This window comes from Xenopus laevis, chromosome 5S (assembly GCF_017654675.1).
Source record: "Xenopus laevis strain J_2021 chromosome 5S, Xenopus_laevis_v10.1, whole genome shotgun sequence".
In the NCBI taxonomy this organism is placed as follows: Eukaryota; Metazoa; Chordata; class Amphibia; order Anura; family Pipidae; genus Xenopus; species Xenopus laevis.
Window position 1 is genome coordinate 98,250,659 of NC_054380.1, and position 9,064 is coordinate 98,259,722.

Here is a 9,064-nt window from a genome sequence, read left to right on the forward strand (position 1 = left end):
AATAGGTAGTAATGTACTGAAGCAGTGTTGTTTCACAAGGCAGATCTCACTGTTTCCAGTCTCTGTAATGATCAAATACAGTTGTGGGTGCCCTATGGGCGAATATGATTAAAGTGCTTGGGCTTCTTATCATTTCCCATAGACTGGAGGTGTCAGCCGGATGTACAGAAAGAGATAGAAACAGGGAAGTGTTTGAATGACAGGTAATTTCTTCACATGACTGAAATGAACAAATGATCAGTTGATAATAAATATGGCAGGACAAAAAGTCACAGCGGAGGAAGATGCTGATTATTCATATCAGTTTCTGGCCAATCGAGTTTGCATATACTAATGCTACTCACATAGATGCACAAAAGGATACATTCTGGTGTTTTTTGATTACTTCTTCCAGCATTATCTTGCCTGAATCCTTATCTTGTAAAAACACGTTTCTGTGTTGCTTATAACCCTGAGAAAAGCTACAGTAATGAGTTTAATAAGGAAATAGCAACTGATAGGTTACGGCAATTTACAATTATTTACACTTGAAACCAGGGGAGTTTCAAAGGTGATGCACATTATAAACTAGAGACTGCTAAACATGTCCTTAAAGGAGAACTAAACCCTAAAAATGAATATGGCTAAAAAATTCATTTTTTATATACTGAACTTAAAGCACCAGCCTAAAGTTTCAGCTTCTCAATAGCAGCAATGATCCAGGACTTCAGACTTGGGGGTCACCATCCTGGAAACAGTCTCTGTGACACTCACATGCTCAGTGGACTCTGAGCAGCTGTTGAGAAGCTAAGCTTAGGGGTCGTCGCAAATGATCAAGCAGTAATACAGGGGCAAATTCACTAAAGAGCAAAGCGGCTAATGTTAGCGCAAATTCGCCAGCGTGACGTCATTTCGTTACTTCGCTGATTTACTAACGGGTGCTGCCGTAAATTCGCTAGCGAAGTGGACCTACTCTTGGGCTATTTCGCACCCTTACGCCAGGAGAAGTTGCGCTATGGCGATGGGACGTAACTACGCTAATTCACTAACTTGCGCATTTTACTGAACGTTACCTCTTGCGCCAGACTTGGCAAAGTGCAATAGAGTAGATAGGGATTGCTTCAAAAAAGGTTGAAATTCTTTCTAAGTCCCAAAAAACGCTGGCGTCTTTTCCTTTTTTAAGGGTGATAGGCTGAAAAAGATCGTAAATTTTTTTGGGGGCATCCTCCTTCCCCCCTACATTTCCTAACATATGGCACCTAAACTATAAAGTGGACACATGTATAGGGCAAAATAACACCTCTATTTTATTTTATGAAGCTTTCCCAGACTTGTGTAGTGTAATGTATTGTTGCTACATATACATCCATTGTACTTTAACTTGGCGCCGTATGCAAATTAGGCATCGCTAGCGTAACTATGCTTTCCTTGACGAATTAACGCTAGTGCAACTTCGCTATCTTTTGCCTCCCTGAGCGCAATTTTGGATTTTAGTGAATTAGCGGCGCCCTGGCGCGGCGAAGCCTGCGCTAGCGCAACTCCGCAGGTTAGTGAATTTGCCCCATAAACTGATGCTACAGGGCTGTTTATTAAATTCTGGTGCTAGTTGCACTGGTTTCTGTGCTGCCATGTAGTAATTATCTCTATGAATTACTAATCAGCCTTATATTGTGACATTTCTATGTGTACTGTATATTGTGAGTGGGTCCCTAAGCTCAGTAAGTGACAGCAGCACAGACACTGGCTACTTCTTTTTTTATTACTTCTTATCTCTGTTGATCATATATTGCCTGCCTCAGGCATAGAGGTGGGGCAGGCAGTCACTTGCACTTTCCACTCAGCACTTCATGTATTTCACGGCTCTCCTCACATTCCACTCCCTCCTCACTGTCTAATTGTGGTGGGCATTAGACCCCCCATTCTGGTACATAAACAAGATTTTGTTTTGATTGCAAAACTTGCCTTAATAAAAGTGTCCACAAAATGGCTCCCGCCAGCTTGCTGTTATTGTGAATTCTAAGACTGCAGGAAACGAGATTTAAATATTTTCTTATAGTGTAAGTAAAGTTTATTTTACTTGACAAACACAATAGAAATTAATTTGCAATTATTTCTTAGGGTGACAGGTCCCCTTTAAGGATATTTGCTGAGTAACCATATTTTGCTATAGAATTTTTGCCTGCCAATATAAGTTCATTAGGGACATTGGACACATACAACTCTTTAAAACTGTTCTAAACTTTACTCAGACTATTAATCTATTTTGTTAAGACCACTCCGACCAAATTCCCGCTGACTTTTTTACGGTATTCATCACATTTTCATGAAAAAATCTGGTACGAGAAAAGACTCAATAAAATCATACACCAATCTGAATCATGCGATTATTTCAGATTTGATGCACAAAAACTGACTTTTTCAGATTATAGCCTGAAAACCATAAAAATCTTTGGATTATTGTACTAAACCCAGAGCAGATCAGGGTATCTTCCAATTATAAACTGAACATCTGCCATCGACTTCTACATGACCTCGGCAGGTGTGAGATGGAGTATTTTTTTATTTGGACTTTTAACACTGTCAGAGTTTCATAAATCACAAAAAATTGTGTTTTTCCCTTTAAAAGTCCAAACACAAAAAAAATCTGACTGTAATAAATAACCCCCTTAAAGTTTGATTCACTATTGTAAATCATTATAAAAAAAACTCCCCGTATAGCCTTACGGCTCCCTGACATAGTTATAGGAGAGAGACCCATTACTGTAAAAATGCACAAATGTTGGTCCAGTCTTTCAGGCATATCAGCTGGAGATTGTTCAGTAATGGAACAAAAATAGTGATAAAATTAAAGTTGGGGCTTGCACATTAACCTAAATTTTACACAAGCAAATCGGTCCTTTCCTCCACTTCATTTACCATAACACTGGATATAAATATTCTTCTCATCGATTGTTTCTCTGGGCTGGAGGTGGCAGTATTAACTTAAGAAAGTAATCAGCCAAACTGATATCACCCGATCCATGGAATAAATACAGTAACTGTATGGTAGCCATCTTGTAAGCCATCAGACACAGCCAGCTGTAGTTACAGAAGCCTTTTCAGTTATTGATGTCACTCTATCCTGGGACTCCCAGTGATGCCGTATGTTGCGGGGAGTCATTTTCTTATGCAATCTGTTTTTTTCCTTGCACACCCCACTAAGACAGCGTTATCTTCAGACTGCAAAAAACAAAGGACCATATTCTATTCTCATTCTTTGTTTTTCAGTTTAGATCACGGTGCTACTGGGTGAAGAGGTTGGCACCAATTTAACAGTGTTGTCCAATGTTAGTGTCTTGGAATCTCAGTGTCATCCTATGCTGTGCAATTTTAGGCTGGAGGTCATAGTGCCATTCTATAGTGAATAAAGTACTCCCTGTTGTAAAATATAAGGATATTATAAGTCACCGAGAAGTTCCATGACCGTATAAAAGCACGAAGCCGAAGGAACTCAGAGGTTAATTCTAATATCCTTATATTTTCCAACAAGGGGTATTTTATTTATTATAATACGCACGTTTTAGTGAATCGTGACAAAAATGACATCACTACTCACCGTTTATAACTGATGACATCGCTAGTCGCGATATAAGGATATCGTTCACAAGATATTCATGGTTTTTGTTTTCGTTTTCCAAAGTTGCTTCACGAGTCGCCCGAAGAAGAGGCGATTTGTCGCCGGGCGACTAAATCTCCCCGAATCTTCTCGTCTGTCTCTGCCCTTATGTTAACTTGGGGAGGCACATTCAGGGTCGGGCTGGGAGGCTTGGGGCCCACCGGGGCTACTGCCCCAAGGCCCCCCTCCGGCTGCCGCTCCGGAGTACTTCAGGGGGCTAGTGCGCATGCGCACGGTGCCGCGTTTGTGCGCACGCACGCAGCGCTACCTTTGTTCTACCGCGACCCTGAAAAAAGTGGGGTCGCGCCGCCCAACCAAGTAGCATGCCTAAATTGGTCCCTGGATGTCTCCCATTGACTTATACATGAACTTGGCAGGTTTTAGGTGAATAGTCGAATTTGAGTTCTAAAGGGCCAGAGTTAGTAAATCTCGAAATCTGAATTTGAATTAAAACTCAAATCGAGTTTGAATAATATAATTGAGTTTTGAAGCATAAAATAAAATAAAATCGAAAATTCGAATTTTCAATTCAACCCGTAATAAATCTGCCCCTAAGTGTGTTATAGAATGTCCTGTTCCTAGTAACTGGTAACTTGCAATTGGTCTTCAGTGTTAATTTTTTATAGTTTTTCAATTATTTTACTTCCACTTATAATTTTAGCTTTCAACCCGCCATAAACGATTGCTCTGTCAGCTGATGGACCCCTGTGGCAAAATTAGGGATGCATCGAATCCACTATTTGGGATTCGGCCGAATCCCCGAATCCTTTGTGAAAGATTCAGCCGAATACCGAACCGAATCCGAACCCTAATTTGCATATGTAAATTAGGGGTAGGAAAGGAAAAAGTGGAAAAAATCTTCTTTTGTGACGAAAAAAGTCATGTGATTTCCCTACCGCCCCTAATTTACATATGCAAATTAGGATTCGGATTCGGTTCCGCCAGGCACAAGGATTCGGCCGAATCCTGCTGAAAAAGGCTGAATCCCAAAGCGAATCCTGGATTCGGTGCATCCCTAGGCATAATAAACATTATTAAATATTTGGCTGCTTTGGGGTTACAGTAAAGCAGAGAAAGGAAATGAAGCTGCTAAATAAGAAGCATTCTCACTCCGTTGCACATGGATTTCATGTATCTTGAGTTCTGCAAAAAAAAAAAAAACAGTGAAATATTTACGATTTACATTAAATGCTGTTTCACAGAGGAGCGACATGCACTTTAGCTATCATTTTCCTTGCATGGGCCTTTATATTCCCAGACGCAAGGGGATGATTGCAGCAGCTCGGGAAGATTGCTGAGAAATCTTCGTCAGGCCTTACAGGCATGTAGAGTTTGTATGAAGCACAATGTGGAATAGTTCACTGATAATCTGCTTGGAGTGTGTTAAAGTGTTGAGGGATTGAACTGTCCACAAGGAATGTAAGAAGAGCTAGGAAAGTAGTTTGCTGAAACAATCTGTCTAGTTCTCACAGATACGTGTGTTGATTTATTAATGCCAATTTCTCAGAATAAGAACGAGTTTGTGTATCTTTCTATAGATCAACTATTGTGGGAGATTTAAAGGGACCAAACATGGAGCAGCTACCTGTTTGTTCTGTTTAGCTCAACAAATAACAATAAACAGGTTTTTTTGTTCAGCACAAGCCCTATTCATTGCACTCACGTTAAGCTTGTAGGAATGTCTTTCTTTTCAGATTCTCTTTATTGAAATTAACATTTAATCCTGCAGACTTTTTGACAGACATTTTAGACCACAAAATCCCAAAAAAAACAAAACCGGTAAAATACACATTTTGGGGCAGATTTATCAAGGGTCGAATTTCGAAGTACAAAAAACTCGACCATGGAATTGAAAAACATTCGAAATCGAAGTTTTTTCACCGAATTTGGCAATCCTACGATCGAATAAAAATCGTTTCGAACATTTTTAGTGTACGATTGAACGATTTTTATTCGATGTGTAAAGACTTAGAAAAAGTTTGTAGAAGGTCCCCATAGGCTAACATAGCAATTCGGCAGGATTAATTTGGAGAAGTATTGAAGTCAAAGTTTTTTTAAAGAGACAGTACTTCGATTATCGAATGGTCAAATATTCGAAAGATTTTTACTTCGAATCGAAGTAAATTCGAAGTCGTAATATCCTATTCGATGGTCGAAGTATCCAAAAAATTACTTTAAAAATTCGAACTTTTTGTACTTCGAAAATTCACTCGAAACAGAAAATCTGCCGCTTTTTGTTGACAGTAAATATTACTGACCCAACAAATAACCGGTTTTGTTTATACCATCTTAAAGGAGAAGGAAAATCGTCTTGCACTTGAGGGCACCAAATGTTAGGCACCCCAAGTGATTGTATTGACTTACCTGAAACCCCACTCACTAGAGTGCTCACTAGTACCCGGGCTGGTGCAGTTTTCTGCGGATAGGATCACTGGCCCGAGGTTTCAGATAAGTAAATACAATCAAGTTGGGGCACCCTCAAGTGCAAGACGACTTTCCTTCTCCTTTAATGCTCAACAAAACAATTGAGAGATCAATCAGCCAGTTTATTCAATATTTAAAAAAAGCTGCTCCTGGTAACTTTAACAGATTAATTACCAGGAAGTTCAGCTCTTCTAGTGCATAAGAACACAATTGTGCCCTCTGCACTAGTGATGCCTCCCCCCTGGACCCATTCGGACGGAACATGGGAAGAAGAGCGGTGGGAAGGGGAAGCACCATCACAGGACACGTCTCAGGGCAGCTTAGGGGCCCGAATCACCCCTGGTTTTTATAAAACATACCCCCTTAAATTTGACATATGACAGCTAGAGGAACAGGGATTTGAATGCCCTGCATTAACATATTAAGTGACAGTTGTGGTCACAGCATCATTGCATCCCCGCCTAATGGTTTTAAAAATTAGTGGTGAGCACAACTTTCCCTTGTTTGTTATATTAAGTGAAAGTTATTATAATGGCACAGCCTCTTAAAGGAAAACTATACCCCCCAAACAATGTAGGTCTCTATTAAAAGACACTGAGTAAAACAGCTCATGTGTAAAACCCTGCTTCATCTAAATAAACCATTATCATAATAATATACTTTATTAGTAGTATGTGCCATTGGGTAATCATAAATAGAAAATTGCCATTTTAAAAAATAAGGGCCGCCCCCTGAGATCGTAAGATTCACTTTGCATACATACAAACCACATGTAAGGTCACATGAGCCAATTAACAGACAGAGTTCTGCCTTTTGCTTCCTCACTTCTTCCTGTTACAGTTAGTGTTGTAGTATTTCTGGTCAGGTGATCTCTGAGGCAGCACAGATAGAGTCACGAAATGGTGGTTCAAGGCAAGAGATGTAAAAGGGCAATATTTATGTAAATATATATTCCAGTTTGGTAAGATTCTTTAATATGTCATTCAATTTGATATAAACTATCTGTTGCTTAAGTATTCATTTTGGGGGTATAGTTTTCCTTTAATATCAGTTCACTGTCTGTTTCACAGTATTCTATAATGTATCTCAGACGCACACACAGATACAGTATACACTTATATCTGGATCAGGAGACTAGGCACAGGGCCGGATTTACATAGCAGGTGCCCCTAGACCCACTGTTGTTCATCAACCCCGTCCCCTCCCTTTTATTGGCTCAAATTTTCATCATTGGGACTGGAGCAATGGGGATGGTGCACAGTAAAAAGATATCGTATCTCCTGCTCATCCCCAGTGTTTCTGAAGCAATGTGGGTGTTGTTGGGCAACATGCCGCCCCTAAAATCTTGCCACCCTATGCCCGGGACTTGGTGGCCTCTCCACAAATCCAGGCCTGACTAGGCATCCAGATGTTGAATGTACTTCTTCCATTGTATTATGACAAGTATCATGCCAAGTTTTGTGCCTTGCAAACTGCCTGTGCCATTCTCCTGCCAAGCAGTCATCTATCATTGAGCAGCATGGAATATTCAGTGAATGTGAAAGGGAACGACAGCAACACAATCTGCTACTTTGCAGGGTTTGTGGGGGTGAAGACACCCACTAGAAACACAGTCACAGGCAAGAAATCATTCATTAGAACTGCTTGTGAACTGGAGCATGTAATCGGCCTCAAGCATTGACATTTAGATTATAAGCTCAATGGCATAGAAATGGACTTTACTAGCCATATAAATCCACTAGCAGTATTTCTGATTGAAGATATGATTATCCTGTTTGTTGTTAATGTATACAGTTAATGTATACAGGAGGGCAAGACTTAGGACCTCTTTGGTTTTACTGTGGCTGTGTCTTTGTGCATTTCTAGTACTAGAGCAGTCACCATAAAGAAAGCAGTTTACAATGGTATCCGCATGGATTTCTACTTGTGTGATTCTTCTGTGCTTCCAGTTGAAATATACTGAGAGCAGCAATGCTAAAATGCATATTCGGCATGTAGAGTGGCAGTTTCCAGCAGTTCAGGGTCATGTGACGTTGGTTCCAACCAGAGTGGTATGAGAGATGGCATGTTTCCAAACAGAAAATAGAAAACACCCTAAATATGATAATATAGGGGTCCACTAACCAGTGTTATGCCCATTGTACATAGAATTACTAAAGTATCTGGTGTTTAGAGACCCCAAAAGGAAGTTAGTGCATACAAATTATCAACACATATAAGGCACTTTGTAGGGTAAAAACACAACAATATACATCGACCTCCCAAAACCATACAGTATATTTCTGGAAAGTAAATTTCAGCTAAATCCAAAATGGGTAACATGCCTTTCTACTCCAAACAATGCTTTCCCAAAATTGGCACTTTGGATGAAATACCTGAAAATCTCCTCAAAGTTTCCATAAGACCCCCTACCAATAGTGAGACCCTAAAAAAACATATATCTTTGTAAAGTACACAATCTGACGAAACATGTCTTTCTACTTCAAACTACCAAACTGCAAAGCTCTGCTAAACGTAGAGGTTTTTATGAAATTTCTGAAATTTGTCACAAATCTTGCTTTTTACCCCATTATTTGCCTCACATTTTTAAACCAACAAAAACATCATAAATATGTATGCCAGGGTTCACTTATTTTTCACGTGTCTGCTGCTCTTTAGGACTCTGAGGAAGTGCAGAGTATTGCGGTAAGAAACGCGTTAGTCCATTCAGCTTACCCACCGCACTAAACTTTCCACTGTGTCTTACAATAAAGCCGCTTTTTTAAGAGAATGACCGTGTCCTTTGATGAATTCGAGATCAGCGCCCATCAACGCGGGAGTTACAGTTGTACATGGAATAAAACCGGCATGGAGTGGCTGGTGTCTACATTCTGTGGCACTTTGGTACTTTTATCCACAGAGAGAAGATTCTACGATCTGTCGCCCTTAAAGGATACAGTTTGGAAAACCCCAGGTCCCGAGCATTCTGGATAACAGGTCCCATACCTGTACTGATAAATGGGAGCC